The 16,508-nt window shown below is 42.1% G+C and overlaps 1 protein-coding gene across 1 annotated transcript in view; it reads left to right on the forward strand.

The window, feature by feature from the left end:
* The window catches only part of RHPN2 (rhophilin Rho GTPase binding protein 2), a 220,404-nt gene that overhangs the window by 93,511 nt on the left and 110,385 nt on the right, over window positions 1-16,508 (forward strand). The window lies entirely within an intron of this gene.

Consider the following 16,508-nt stretch of genomic DNA (forward strand, 5'->3'; position numbering starts at 1 on the left):
AATCTATTATTAACCTATGACTGCAAATAAGGGCTACTCTGTGAATTAAAATACAATTCTTCTTAATCACTGTGTAACGTTTTATGCCCTGATTTTGTGTTTGTCCTGACCTTTTACTCTTAACATATAATGTCCACAATGGTAATCGCGTTTATATAATGCTTACTACCCTTGACAAGGTGTAGAAATGCTTTTCGGTGAGTATCACTCTACATCGGAACCCAAAGGATTAGCAGTGGATTAGTATAGGAAAATATAAGGTGTTATTTTGAGCATGGACATGTAAGTCGTCTGTTAGTTTGGTTGAATTAGATTAAGTAGGGATAGAGGAGGGAAGAGTGTAGATAGTGTTATTTAGGAGTTCATATTAGTTTGAGGAGGTTTGGGGTACGTGAAACGAGGGATAGAGAAAGGAAGAGACTAGAAAGGGTTATTAGGGAGATCATAATAGTAAAATGAGGGATGCGAAGAGTCAAAGGAGGGATGCAGGAGGGAATAGTCTACAAAGTGTTGTTTTGTAGATCATAGTAGTAAAATGAGGTTTGGGATGAGTCAAAGGAGGGATACAGCAGGGCAGAGTTTAGGAAGTGTTGTTTTGGAGATCATAATAGTAAAATGAGATTTGGGGTGAGTCGAGGAGGCAAGAGTGTAGAACGGGTTATATGGGAGATCATAGTAGTATAATTAGGTTTGAGTTGGGGCAAGGAGGGATAGAGAATGGAAGAGTCAAGAAAGGATCTTAGGGAAATCATAATAGTTTAATGAGGTCTGGGATGAGTCAGAGAGTGGAGGTAGAGCATATATTGAGAGATTTATAGGATGAGACAGTAGTGAATTGTAGGCGTTTGAAGGCTTTTCTTTCTTTTCTTTCTACAGTGGGAGTAAAGTAATGAATATATAGATACATAACTACATAGAAAGGGTATATATTTATAAGGAAATTAATAAAGAGATATACATTTTATTGCATAAAGTTCCATATGTTCAAGTGTGGATAGTTAGAAATTCAGACTTTCACGTGTTACTGTACGTAAAAGCTAATTTATTTGTGTATTTTTTTTTATATATATTTATTTTATTTTTATGTTTTCCTCAATATTTCAGTAGTGAAGCACTTATAAATACAATTGTTCCATTCATATTTACATATTGTGATAAACAGAGACCCCTAAGCATCTAATCAAATAACATATGAAAACTATGCAGTGACCTATATACAATGTAAGCATAACGTGTGTGTGTGTGTGTATATATATATATATATATATATATATATATATATATATATATATATATATATAAAATCACCACTGGGTCGTTATAGTTAGGGCCTAGTTTCTATAGAAAAAGTGTGTTTTTTACATCATTGACGCCAGTTGACAAATCTTCACAAAAGTTTCTCAAAAATTGTACGCTCATTTCAGCGGCTGTCTGGAAAGTTTCGGATGATCCGTCAAGCGGGGGCCTAGAAAAAGGGGGTTCCAAAACGCTTTTCCCCATTCATTTTTCCTTAGGGATTTTGAACAGCAATAGCGCCAAATCCACTGGATGGAATTACACCAAATTTGGCAGAAAGGTAGCTCTTGGTCCAGAAAGAGGCCTTTTTGTTATTTGGTGTAAATCTGTTCAGTAGTTTTAGAGAAATTAGCGAAAATCCAAATTTATATTTCTAGGGAAGCAAAGGATTCACAACCCCAATCTCGTGCTGAGATGTGATAGTCTGCCAACACTTAAACAAGAAAATGTTGTCAGCCATGTTGGGACTCAACCTCAGCTGAGTCTTAGAAAAAAGTGTAATAAAAACCAAAAGGGGCCAGGGTAGAGTCACCATGTCCCCTGGGCGCTGGTGCTGGGGTCCCAGGGGGACCCCCCCCAGAGCAAAACTGCATTCTAAAACATTTTCGCTGCCATTCATGGTGGATCCAAAAAAAAAAAAAGAAAAACAGCGCAGGTATTGTTAATTTTAATCATGCCCTTTCCATGCATTGCTGATTACCGAACAAATTACAGCACTTATGGCATCTTTGATAACATCATTGATAATGTCACTGTAACAACTGCAGTAAAATTATTAATCGGATAACTAAGCCTGGTGGGGCCGCATGTTATAGTTACCTTAATGCACGAGTTATAGGTACTTGTGTTAACTAATTAAAACTGGTGAATTTCTGTGGTTTGGTACGTTTAAAATGTGAGCCTAACTATAACGTCCCTGTAAACTTTGTTTTTTTAAAGTGAATTTCTATGTTTTTTTAACATCTCTGTAACCTCTGTTTTTTTACAGTGGATATATATATATATATATATATATATATATATATATACATATATATATATATATATATTTTTACATTTTTGTTTTGGAAATGGCCTCTGCAGAGTCACCCCCAAGCCTTTTGCCTTCCTCCTCTTCTTTTTCTGTCCTCATTTTTGCTGGCTTTAAGACTCTAGACACTTTACCACTGCTGAAGTGCATGTGCTCTCTCCCAAAAAAATGGTAACATTGGCTCATACCGAATTGGCATATTTAATATATGCGTAAGTCCCCTGTAAAGTGCACTCCAGGGCCTGTAAATTAAATGCTACTAGTGGACCTGCAGCATGCATTGTGCCACCCACAAAAGTAGCCCCTTAACCATTGTGTTTGCAGTTTCACTGCCAGCTCGACTTGGAATTTAGAAGTACTTGCCAAGCCATAAAACTCCCCTTTTCTACATATAAGTCACCCCTAAGATAGGCCCTAGGTAACCCATAGGGCAGGGTGCTATGTAGGTTAAATTTAGGACATGTACTTGTGTGTATTATATGTCCTGGTAGTGGAAACCTGTTAGATCCATTTTCCACTACTGTGAGGCCTGCTTCTTTAATAAGATAGCATTAGGGCTACCCTCATATACTGTTTGAGTGGTAAATTCTGATCAGGAAGGGGTAATCAGGTCATATTTAGTATGGCCAGAGTTGTAATAGAAAAACCTGCTTATTGGTGAGGTTGGTTTTAGTATTACTATTTTAGAAATGCCACTTTTAGAAAGTGAGCATTTCTCTGCACTTACAATCTATCTGTGCCTTACAGTCTCCAATCAACGTCTGGGCTGGGCTAGTTGACAGCTCCCTTGTGCATTTCACCCAGACAACCACAAACACAGGAGACTCAGTCACACCCGCACTCATCTGCATACTGAATGGATCTTCCTGTGCTAGAAGGGTGGAGAGCCTGACACTTACATTTCAAAGACTAGTGACCTGCCCTCACACAATGGACTGCCAAACCCCTTACTGGGACCCTGGCAGACAGACCTGTACTGAAAGGGGAACGTGTGCACTTCAAAACTACTCTTTGAAGTCTCCCCCACTTCAAAGGCATTTTTGGGTATATAAACTGGGTCACTGACCCCACCAACTCAGACACTTCTTGACCTGAGCCTGCAACCTGTTAAGACGAACTGCCTGGCTGCCCAAAGGACTCATCTGGACTGCTTTGCTCAGAAAGACTGCTGCCCTGCTGCCCTTTGACTTTGCTGAGAAGTGCTTTCCAAGGGCTTAGATTGAGCTTGCCTCCTGTTTTCTGAAGTCTCAGGGCCAAAAAGACTTCATCTCTTCAAGAAACTCCTTGTGTACTGAAAATCGACACAGCCTGCCGGAAACAACGCACAGTCGTGGTGCCACCGAGAAATCGCCGTAAGGCCAATCCGGAACGATGCAGGCCAACTTTCTAAGTTAAGAATCGACGCAGCACCTGCCTTGCGGCTGGAAATTAGACGCACAGCCGAACCAGAGCAACGCAGCCCGACTTACAGAGTAAAGAATCAACGCAGTGCCTGCCTTGTGACAGAATATTTGACGCATCGCAATACAGGATCCACAGAATGCCTGTGACTTCATCCCGCACGCCCAGGATTTCCACGCATCGTCTCTGGGCATCAAAAAGATCCCCGCATCACAGTGAGCAACCAAGATTGTGCACCGGAAATCAAACCAAAACTCCTTGCAGCGTGGAAAGAAACAACGCATCTTCTGTGCCGCGTCGGAAAATCTGACGCACACCCTATTTTTCCACACATCTCCTCCTCTGCGGTCTCCGTGATTGTTATTTTTGACGCAGACCAGGTTCTTTGTGCAAACAAGAGACAACTGTTGATGTCTAAGATTTAAGACTCTTTTTAATCTTGGAAAAGTGAAATCTCAACTTGTGCCTATTGAATATTGATCGATTTGACCTTAATTTAACCAAATAAAAAAAGTGTGCTTCACATGTTAATTCACATAGGGTCTCTACACGCCTACAGCCCAAATTGCTCAATGGAATTACAAAAAATTTGGCAGGAAGCTAGATCTTGGTGCACAGATTTAGGTTTTTGTGATTTGCTGTACATCCATCCAGTAGTTTCTGAGATATTAAAGCTTAACAAATATAATATCTAGGGACGTGAAGGCTCAGAGGATTCTGGAGATCTCATGCTGAGATCTGATTGGCTGCCAACACTTCAATCTGGAATTGTTGGCTGCCATTTTGGGACCCGGCAAAAACCACAGACGATGGACGGAATGCAGAACAAATCAAACATTCACCCCCAGTCACAGATCTGGGTTTAATCCATCAGTTACTTTGCTTGCCATGCCATTCCAGCTCAGACCCAGCCATATGCAAATCAGTCTTGACCCTGTTCCCCATGGGAACAGTCCAGCCCGAACTGCCAGGCCAGGTCCTTCCTGGACCAGAAACAAGCATCATGGGACCGGTTTCAGGGTATCACCCTTCATCAGCCAGGCTAGCTTGAATCTGGTGGCATAGCAAGCATGGGACCCACGTCTGGGCATACCCTTCCCGCTTGGGGTGACAAATGGAAAAACAACAGGATTCTGGAGATCTCATGCTGAGATCTGATTGGCTGCCAACACTTCAATCTGGTATTGTTGGCTGCCGTTTTGGGACCCGGCTTCAGCATAGTTCCCCCCCCCCCCATCCACCACCCCCCAAAACAAAACGCAAAACAAAATTAAAAAGGGCCAAGGTAAGAATACCCTGAGCTCCCAGCCTTGGTCCGGGGTTGCCCTGGGAACCAGCTTGAACAAAAAAGGATATTTAAAAAAAAAGATTCAGAAAACTCTGCGGATAGGGCAGCGGATCCGCTGAAAATGTAAATGTAATTAAAATTTAAAAACAAAAAGAGCATGCACCCCCGCACGCTTCTTGTGTTAATAGCCACTAAGTGGGCCAGGTCCCGGGAGCATTACATGGATTTAAAAAAATGGAGGAGGTTGCAAGGTGCCCCCTCCAAGGACTTATTGAAGCCTCAGGGACAACCACCTCTCCAAGGCTGAATTATACTTTTTTTTTTGGGGGGGGGGACGCAGACCTCTCTGGGCCCCACCACCTACCATGGCTACAATAAGGCAGCGGGCAGTGCGACTCCCCGCCCCTTCCCAGGATCCCAAGAACCACCACCTCCCTGGGGGTACAAAAATAAAATAAGGGGGACAGAGGTCGCGCAGACTAATCACCCCAAGGGACCACCCCTGGGCTTCAACAATGAAATTATGTGGGGGGCTTCGCGGACACCCCTGGGCACCGGGGATCATATCTCCCCAGAACCTCAAGATTACAATAAAGTAGGGGGCCCGGGTGGACCCATAGGGGACCACCACCTCCCCAGGGCTACAAGAATAAAATATTAATGTGGGGAGCTGCACGGACCCCCTCCCAGGCCCCAGAGATCACCAACTCTGTGGGGCTGTGTTTAATATACAGCGCCAGGGAACAGCTGTGACAGCTCCCGCAAGTAAATGCAAACCATCCGCTTTCAGCACGAAGGAGCTTTAAAAATGCTCCTGCTTGTTAGAAACAGAGATTTCATCTCTTGTCTGCAGACATGCGCGCAGGGAAAGAGATTAAATTATAGCTCCCACAGGCAGGGACCTGCTACTTGCAGCAGCTCCCTGCGTGCGGACGCAATGCTGGCTTCCGCAGGAGATGGAAGCTGGTGGGACCATGGGAGTCTTGGAGCTCCCCCTGCAGCCCCAATGAGTCTTTACTGGGTGCCCTGGGTGGAACCAGGGCACCCAGAAACACATGGCCAGGCCTAGAGGATAGGGTCCCCTGGGCTGAAATCGGCGTAGGGGGTTGGGCCACATGGCCCCCTTCTCATTTTGAAATAACTTTTTGGCTCCGGGGAGGTGGTAGTCCCCGGGGGCCTGGGTGTGTTCGCATGGCCTCCTCTTGTATTAATGTAGCCCCGGGGAGGTGGTGGTCCTTTGAGCCTGGGGAGTCCACGTGGCCACCCCTAACTTTTATTACATTGCTTGGGGGAGATGGTGGTCTCCGGAGCCCAGGGGCCCCCTAAGTATATATATTTAATGTTACCTCTCTAAGCTCCAAATCCTGTGCTACGCACGAACCTTGGCCGTGCGTGGCATGGGGTTGGGTGGTTATAGGGGGTTGGCCACAGGGCCAGGCCCTGCGACCAACCCCTGCCGCACACGATCTTAGGCCATGCATGGCGCAGGCTTGGGTGGTTATAGGAGGTTGGCTGCCGAAAAGTAACGTTAGGCCACAAGTTATAGTTTAACTACCACAAGTAGTATATATGTTTCTACAAAGAAATGCACACATCTAAATACATACAGATGACCAAATTCTACTTATTTAAATGCCCAGGCATATGCTGTACATTTGTGTTTGAGTCTGGTGGTCGTGTAAGAAAAGCCATCTCTTGAGTAGTCTTCTGAAGATAAAATAGTTATCTGTGGTGTTTATGTTTGAGGATTAATAAATTACATAGTTTGGCTGCTTTACCAGAAGATGATGTACCACCATGAGTTTTTTTCACGTATGCTGGTGTTTTGAGTCGAGTTGCCAATCTTGAGCGGATGCTTCTTTTGTTGTATGTATTTGGTAATTTTATTCCTGATAAAAAGTGGTCCAGTTCCATGTATTGCTTTGTGGGTGATGCAAAGCAGCTTGAAGGTGGATCTTCTGGCAAATGGTAACCAATGTAGGGCCCTCAAGGCAGGGGAGGTGTGGGTTTGTGGCTTTACATGTACGAGTAGCCTGTCAGCAGAGTTCTGAGTAGGAGTAGTCTTGCAGCAGAATTCTGAATCCGTTGTAGTTTTTTCATAGTTGAGATGATCCCTGGGAGAGGCCATGGGCGTAATCAAGTTCAGACTGAGAGAAAGTAGATTGGACCATGTGTGGAAATCCTACGGGGCGGGATGTGTTGCAAAGTTTTTATAGTAATTAAGCTTTATCTTGCTAAATTGTCCACTTGGGCATTCGTTGATAATTTGTAGTCCATGGTAATTGGAACGTTTCTTACTTCCTTGGATATTTTAGAATGTGGTCCCAGATTGTCAGGCCAGGTGCAGAGTGGGTTATCATTTTTCCAGTCACCACATGTGAGTATTGCAGTTTTGGAAGCATTCAGTTTGAGGTGGCTCCAAGTCATCCCCTGATCATCAGCTTTGAGGCAACTGTAGCTTTCTGAGTTGCCATTGTCTTCGGGTCTTTTTATTTTAAGAAGTATTTGTGCATCATCTGCATAGCATGTGAGCTGAAATTCATTGATCATTGCCGGTAATTACTTCACGTACATGTTGAAAAGCATGGGTGAGATGACAGGGCATCAAGCCCCCCCTGCTTTTGTGAAGTAGGTTTTGGATGAGAAATGGCGGTATAGATCACATTTGTCCTGTTTGATGTGATCCAGTGAAGATCAGTCCCCTCTATGCTGGCTTTGTAGAGTCTTTCCATTAGAGTGTCATGGTCAACTCTGTCGAATTCAGATGAAAAGGTCCAAGAGAAGTAGTGCAGCGACCCAGTTCTGGTCTGCTGTATTTTTAAGGCCATCCTAGATGGCGATGAGGGCAGATTCCGTGCCTCTTCCTGGACAGAATCCTGTGTGGAAGTCGGAAAGTATGGAGTTATCTTCAATTAATTGTGGGATCTGGAGGACTGCTGTTCTTTCTATCAGTTTGCCCAGGAAAGTTCCTTTTACAATTGGCCTGTAGTCTGGGTCATGCGGGTGCAGCTATGTTTTCTTTAATAATGGGCTTTTGTATTCCCTTTTTACGTCTTCTGGAAATATTCTTGTAGTTAATTATTAATGATTTCTCTTAGTGATTTGGCAGCAGAAGTAGTTAAAAGAATGTTCTTGAAGATTTGTGGTGGACAAGGGTCAGAAGGGTAGCTGGCTGGCTGCTTGCTTTAACCAGATCCATAAATTCACTTTCTGATGGTTGTGTGAGGGAATACAGAGACTGGGCTAGCCTTCTCTTGGAGGGGATTGTTGGAAATGGGTTGGTGCCGTTTGTTTTCCTTTGTTTTAAATAGGAGTCCAACATGTCTGCTTTGGTTGTGTAAGGAATTGTGAGTTTGTTAGTAAATTCATGAGTCAGGGGATGAGTTTCTTCTGTGTTCCTAGGTTTACGAAATTCAGTGAAAATTTTATAAAATTCTTTATTTGTACATTTAGCATTTCGAATTCTGTCTGAATTGTATCTTTTTTTATTGTTGACGTGAATGTTTACTTAAGTTTGTATAGGCGAAGTTTTTCTTGATTACTATTTGTTTTGAACCAGGTGTGCTGCAGCTTTGCAGTTTGTTGTCTTATCCTTTTAGTTCTGCATTCCTCCAAGATGCTTGTTTTTTCTGTCCTGTTTTGTTGTTATTCGTGGTATTAGGATATCAAACAGTTCCTGGAACCACTGAAAGTTTTTGAATGGAATTTATTGTGTCTAGATCTGCACTGAAAGTTAGTTGTGTTTCTAAGTATTTAAAATTGAGTTTGTTCCATGGTCGATGGGTGGATGCATGTATGGTGGCCTTAGGTATGTGGATTTGTGGTGTTTTGCGTTAGAAAGCTACCAGATGGTGGTCTGACCATGTGACTGAAGTATTCATTTGAAAGGTAACAAGTTCTGGATTTGCTGAAATGACATCTAGGATGTGTCCAGCAATGTGCATGGGTTTGTGGACGATCGGATGTAGGTTCAGTGTGTCTAGGCCAATGATGCTAGTTCTTGGTTGCAGCATATTGGGTTTGTCAAACCATATGTTTTGGTCACCAAGGATGCATAGGTCGGTGTGTAGTGTCATAAGGTTAGAAAGTTTGTCTGGAAATGTTGGATTGCTAGGTGGTCGTTTGTAAAGAAGGAGGAAGTTGGTGTATGGTTGCATATGGTCATGAGGGCCTCACAACTGATATGGACATTTTATCAGCTTTGGAGAGATTATTGTTTCCTTGACTACAACAGCTAATCCACCTCCTCTTTTGCCAGTGATTTTTTGCCTGACAGTCTGATAGCTTAGAGGAACTGCTTAATGCAACACTGGAGCCATGTCATCTCCCAACCATGATTCAGGTATGAAGAGTTAGTCATGTGCCAGTGAGTAGGTCATAGATGTGGTACTTGTTTTTAGAGAGTGATCAAGCTTTTATTAGTAGGCAGTCTAGAGATGATGTTTTGGTGTTGGTGTGACTTTGTTTGCTATAGGAGTGAGTAGTACTCTTTGAACCAGTAGCAGGTGTATTATTAGTTTGGTATTAACTGCATGAAGATAGCAAAAATGTTGTTTGCTGTCTTGGGTCCCCCTTCCAGCAGGTTTAGAAGGCATTTTGTTGGGTCTACGTGTGTAGGTGGTGGAGATGGTGGTTCAGATTGAGCTTGCTGGTTAGGACACTCGGACAGCTGTGGCGGATATCTTGGCCTTCTTATTAAGCATTCCATAGTCTATAATGCACCTGAAATGTGTCGGACAGGAGATCCTTCATGTTTGCTACAGAGTATACTGCCCGCAAAACTCTAAACAAGGCCCATAGTTTTTTATTATAAAAACCTTTCAGAAAACAAAATTCGAAAAGTAGCCCTACAACCAAATGCTTGGGACAGGGCACAGAACCTGGTAGGTCAACTGACACACCATTTCAGAACCCTCCAGTTGGGGTAAATGAGCCGCCTTCTTTTTTATACTGGGAAATGGGGCTAGCTTGACAAGATTACCTTAAAGACTGAACATCTAACTGACGGGTATGGAAACTCACATTGCACATGCTTTAAGAAAAAGTATGTGAAGGGGAAAAGTGAATGTGAAAAAGGGGAGACTAAAAAAAGGAGAAAAAGTGTAACATAAGGTGGGAACTTGGGCAGAAATAAAGGTACACCTTGAAGAATAGAAATTATGTGAATGGTAGAAGGAGGATCTAGTTGAAAAATATAAGGGTCTCATTACGAGTGCCCTTTAATAATCCCCATTATTTTCCTACCAAAAGCATTACCATTAGCAAGAGCCCCGGTAATTCTGGGTGTGGTGAAGTAGCTGAAATGTCATGTTGTTGGAGAATAAAATGCAGCATTTGATGTTTCTGTGCATAGTCAGGCAAGTTTGTCCCCAGTGTTTAGTCTGAGATTTCGACTGCAATCTATAACCCTGATAGGGCTGATAATGCCTGTTACCAGCCCTATCATGGCTATAAGGGGAAGTCATAATAATGCCCAAGGACAAAACATCTGCCCTATAGATGTAATGACAGCTCAGTACATACCGAGAGATGTGCTGTTATAGCACGGTTAGTTGAAGTGTGGTGAAGTAAGTAAGGTATTAGCTAGGACTGAGGCTTGTGTTTGCCTTGGATCTTTCTGAATTGTAGCAAATCTATCCCCCCCATCATGCCTCCTAAGCAGAAGCATCCATTCTTCAGCTGCAACCTTTTTTTGTGACGAACGTCTAGATTTATACTTACCTCCAAACTGCAAACATGTCTCCTATTGTAACCAGGTGTTGAAAAACTACACTTGATATAAAATTGTAAAACAATGAATACATGTTCTTTCAGTATTGGCATGTAACCTCATTAAGTAGGATAAATGAATAAGATTTAGCTCAAGAAATAGCCAAATAGCGTCTGACACCTTGCTTGGCATGTTCAACCTGCTCGGAAGTCTGTCAATCCCAGGCAGTAGACACCTGGAGGTAAATGCCATCACCCTTTGTTATTTAGAAGTCCTTGCATGTGCCAAATGTTGGTTATAAAAACAGAATTTTCTCACATTTCTGTGACGGAAAGTTCTGGAATTTGTTGATAGCTGCACATTTCCCTCCACCAATTGTTCACAAAATTCTACCAATAAAAGCAGTACCTCATGTGTGGGTGGGCCTGTTGTATTCGACAGGAACACACCGAATCTATGTCAATCTAAAGTCAATATGATGTCAATGTGGTCTACACTTGGTAACAATTTTGGCCTACTCCTGTCCCTTGTTGTAGTCCCACACACATGTGAGGTATCATTTTTTATTGGTAGGAGTCTGTGAACATTGGATTATATGGCTTTTGCCCTTGATGATCAGGGGTATTCAGTGAAAGAAAAGTGAAGAAATTGTTTTTTAGTTTACATTGGAGCCTGGATATTAAAATGTGTTGGTATTTAACCAAGCCATATCACTGTATTTCTAACTTTAATAAATGCGTTGGTAGGCTGGTTCTCCTGGTTGCTGGCTGACCCCAGGTCCAAATACTGCTGACTTTTCCCTTCAATCAAAACATTCCCTGGTGTCTAGTGTGCGGATTCTTTCTCAAATGATAGAAAACCCGCAGTCTCATAATCCCACACTCAAAAGATCTGTCCAGAACACTAATATGTGTCATGTTTTGGGGAAGGTATGTTTCTGTGTGAGGAAGACTGAAAAAAACTACCATAGATTGGAAAAAAATGTCATTCATCATATTCAGTGCAGTCTCTTGGCCAACCAATAAGACTGTGGAAGACCTACCACCCCATGACAGAAACCTCAGGATCTTCAGATGTTAAACATATGTATCATTGTGGTATATTTCCATACAGCCTCGGATGAGCCCTGCGACCGAAATACAGGTATACTAAACCGGCATTTGGCTTGAAATTGCTTTCCAGATTTCTAAAATGCACTGCATCTGGTTTATTGCCTGTAGGCACCATGACAAAATAGAAAGCCAATAGATGTCTGGTATCCCCATGCTGAAGAGACTCCGTGGAACAAAGTTGGGGATTAAACTTTGGTAGGGCTATGTTCCTGCACGAGGAAGATGGTGGGACAATTCTTAAATTTTATATTTTGGCCTTTTAAGAGCATATTGCAGTTCATCCACCAGTACTGCCAGCCGCTCGCTTACCAGTTATTGCATCTGCAGTGCTCTCTGCATCCACTGTTTCTAAACCGGGTGGTCATATCAGTATGATACTGTCCATAGTGTATCATGGATTTACCATTCCTAGGCGGCCAACACTTTGTCTGAACATGGTGGCCTTGTTGGAACTTTAAGGTCACGACTCACAAGTTAAAGTAATACCATTGAAACTGCCTACTTCAATGTTTGATTTTGTTTTCTATTGCAAGCATTCACCTACGATTAGGTGGTGGTATGATTTCTTTTTTCTACTTGTATTCTTTTAATTTCTCTTTTATATGCTTTTTGCGTATGTATGTGATTTATTGTCACTTGTAATTTGGGTGAAGGCAAGAATGAGTCATTTGATGGATGAATGGATGCATGAATGCAAGGAAGAAAGACAGAATGCGTGTATGGTGACTTATTGAGTGCCTAAACTCACCACTGGCTTGTGCGGCATTTCCAGTTATCTACCAGATCTGTTGGCCTTGCTAATGCTTGTTGGAATAGGGTAGGAAATATTTTAGCCAGAGCAGTACATATTGAAATAGAAGACTACACAAATCCCTTCCAAATAAGATAAACTATTATGTGAGCTAGCTTTGATGGTAGTACAGCTAGATGTGGGTAGGATGTTGGCAGGGGCAGCTCATACAGACTAGTGTCTGCTAACAGGGAAATTTGTGTGCCAGGCTAGGGGCCGCCCCAAGAAATTTGAAAATGTGTTGGGTCCCTGAAAGCACTATTATGGACTATCGTAGGGGTTTCTTGGTTTCAACAGCCCAATGGTGGACTGTGTATTCTCTTCATTGAGACAATTCTCTTTCATTTTACCCACCGTAAGCAATGCTTTTAGGATCTAAAAATATGTTGTTGAGCGTTTTTGTAATTGCTTGTGTAAGAAGCTCCTCTGGTACCACCTGATTGATTAATGCTTATCACACTTGATTATCCTGTGGGATAGACATTTTACAACGATAATCCGACTTCTTATTGATTATAATGAAAAACAATAAAACATTTTAGAAAACCTGAGGTACCACATATCTAATCAGGTTTTTTCTTTTGGATTGTAGTACTGGTATTTGTTTATGGCTTTGATAGTGTTGCATGGTGAAACTAGTCAAGTGCTTCTAGCTAACGTATGACGACTCCTGGAACTGTTCCCCTCCCTTTGTCCACTCCAAGAAAATGTCAACAATGGAAGTAACTCCAGTTCTGCTGTTGTTACAAGTCAGCCATAGCACTGGGGTGTGCTGCTAAGGATTTTTGCTGCGTATGCTGCTTCAGGCTCTCATCCATGTCCTCGGTTGTAATTTTAAGGCTACTCCAATACTTTGAAAACTCTTATTTGTGGGGGAGGAACCCGGTCTTGCGAAAATATCCAAACTTGACTGTTTTTTAATAAAGTTGGTTGTGTTTCTAGCATTGTGTTCTATGAACTAGAAATATCTTGTTACTCGAGGAAAATATTAGGCATAAGTAAATACCTGTGAATGGTGGTAACAAGGGTAACAAATACTGCCAGTGTTTGCAAACCCTAATCACAATGGAGCACACTTCAGAGTATACATTAGTGCTCATTGATAAAGCAGAGATTTCAAGGTTAGTGTAACCTCTGGGGTTCACTGTATGTATGAAAATAGATTCCAACCACTTTACTGCAAGAGCCACGTTATCTGTTGTGTATTATAATTCTGTGACCAGTTTCCCTTGAAGCTATATTTTACAGTTACATATTGTTGGGGCTCACTCCTAATATTTTTTGTTTATTATTGAGTTTGAATACTCATGTTTATCCCGTAACTGGAACAAGTCAATGCTACGATATACATGAGTTTAATCAGTCTCTTCAGTAAAAAACATAATCGCATATTTTGTTATTGTGGAGTGTGTGAAGCCTAACTGTGTGGTTGCTAAATTGTTTGTAGAAATATTAAGGAGAATATACTAAAGGCTCAACAACAGATTCAACAACATATGAAAATGTGGAACAATTTAAATTATTTGAAGCATCAGAAGTGTGTACAGGAATCTTCCTAATCAGATAAAGCAATACCTTAAATAGCACTGAACACACTTCCACAATAATTTCAAAGGCACTTGAGGTCGTTCCCTAAAAGAACGTTGTACATTTATACACTTACCTGTACTCCTGCACACAGATATAATGCACAGCGTTTGGGAATTTACAATTTGTTCCATTCACATGCTGTAAAACTTCACAGGTTTTCTCAGCATACTACCTGGATTGTCTTTTGACATTTGCTGTTCCTCCAGTGCAGAGTAATACACAGGGTACAGCTGTGCATTGTCAAAAGTTGCCCACTGTGAAAAAAGACGATTTTGTTTCTCCATGGGGAGGTTGTTTGCCCTGTGGAGAAACCCCTTTCCTTATGTTATGTTCTCCTTCCCACCCTGGAAGGTGGAATTACTTCAGTGCCTTTCTAAGGTGGGAAGCGCTCAGAGAGGAGTTTATGGATGCCAATAAACCTATGAGTTTGTGCCTGTTCACAAATTCTTAAGGTTAACTATGCAGTGGTTCTTCCAGTCGCCATCCATTGCGTGTGGTTTACTACTGCATAACTGTTCTTAATTGTGGTGTACATTTAGACTGTTATAAAAATATGCCTTTTGAGGATGGTTCCTTCGAGAAGGCATGGGGGTCTCTGGTCCACTCCTTAATGTGGAGCCCAAACTCGTCTCAAGGTGCACCGAAAAGGAGGATTTAAAGTGGCTTTGGGTGCAGTGTTCTTCCTAGGGCATAGGTGTGCCCTGCCCCCTGTTTCTGCAGTGGAAGCCTGGGGTGTTGCCTTTGTCTTGGGTGTGGGATTTGTGGTGGGCCATGGAGGTTCTGCTCAAGAATCAAAGTTTTGCAAAGAAACACAAGGAATGCTCAGCTCCTTTGTGGTTATCAAGCTACTGGTTGTCAGCGTCAATTCCTTCGACTTCCTCTGCAGTCATTACAGACGGGCACTTGGAGGAGCCTTCCCTCTGGATTTCCGTGCAATACACCCACCTTTCTTCTCATAAATGCTGCTGGCCCTTTTATGATTAAAGGTGTTATATGCTGAACATGCACTTTTATTTTGTCCCCTGGCAAACAGAGGTTACATACCCTATGTTGGTCTGACCACAGGGATTTATGATTACAGGATAGGAAGGAATAGGAAAGGATGCTTTACCCCAAAGTGAGTCATAATCGTATAACCTTCTATTGATTCAGCTCCAAAGTGGTGATGATGATTGTGAGTTGTACTCAGAAGATGTTATGTTCAGTCGTTAAAAGATTTCCTCATCATTGGCTCGTACTTCTGTATTTTTTAATGGTCTTTTTCCAATAGTGCCCCAGTCTTCTGGTGTCAAAGTATGCTTTTCAGTGTGCAGCAGTCCAGCGCAGTCGAGGACACAGCTGAACGCTATAGTGGAATACCTGACAGGCAAAAATAGAGCCTTTTTCTTTCATAAACGTAGGTTTTGAAGCATAAAAAACTTTGTGAACTGGACCCATGGTGTTTTTATTGATTATTCGAATCAATCAACTTTTAAGAGTTCGCATGTGTCATAGGTCAAGTCTGAAAACTTGCTCATGGATGTCATAGTGATTGTTGCTAGGAGTTCCTTCCTCGTCATTCTTAACTTCCATCAGACGGCTAATGAATTAATCTTTTGGCTTAGAGTCTAGCTCCACGAGTTCATTGCCTTCTGCATGTCTGTACCCTGCAGGACCAGAAGAGTAAAATGAGTATGTTCTGGCTTTCCACCTAAACCAACCTAGCGTTAGCCCAAGTTGTTTCCAACTTCAGTGTTCTTAAACTTAACATATTGAAAAATGTCCATCCTGCAGGCTCAGAAAAGTAAAATGTGTGTGTTCCGGCTTTTCACCTTAACCAACCTAGCTCGATCCCAAGTTTTTTTCCACATCAGATTTCTGAAAACAACTCAATGAGCAAGACCCATCCTCTTGCTTAGCTCTGTAAGTACTAATAAAAAGCTATGTCAACCTCTTGTCTGAAGCTGTTTGCTGTTCAAGCAAGCATTTGTTTGAGATTCTGGAAGAAATCCAACTGGTGCTTACCAATGCAAGAAAAAACACTTGGATTTGGAAGCAGCGAGAGGCTGCCCATTCTTCAGCTGAACTCCAAACTTCAGGATCCAGGAGTTTAATGACGTAGGCAGGTTAAAAGCTTTCTTAAAGTACCCCGTGGTTCACCTTTAAAGGCTTAAGTCCACTAGAAAAACTTAAATGAGCAAGAACAATACAACTAGTAGATGAAAAATCTAGGGGCACATTACAGATTCTGGGGTAGTCCTGGTACAGTCATACACAGGAGCTTGATTGTGAATCTGGAGGTTTGCGGAGAT

Source organism: Pleurodeles waltl, chromosome 12, assembly GCF_031143425.1.
Source record: "Pleurodeles waltl isolate 20211129_DDA chromosome 12, aPleWal1.hap1.20221129, whole genome shotgun sequence".
Lineage (NCBI taxonomy): Eukaryota > Metazoa > Chordata > Amphibia > Caudata > Salamandridae > Pleurodeles > Pleurodeles waltl.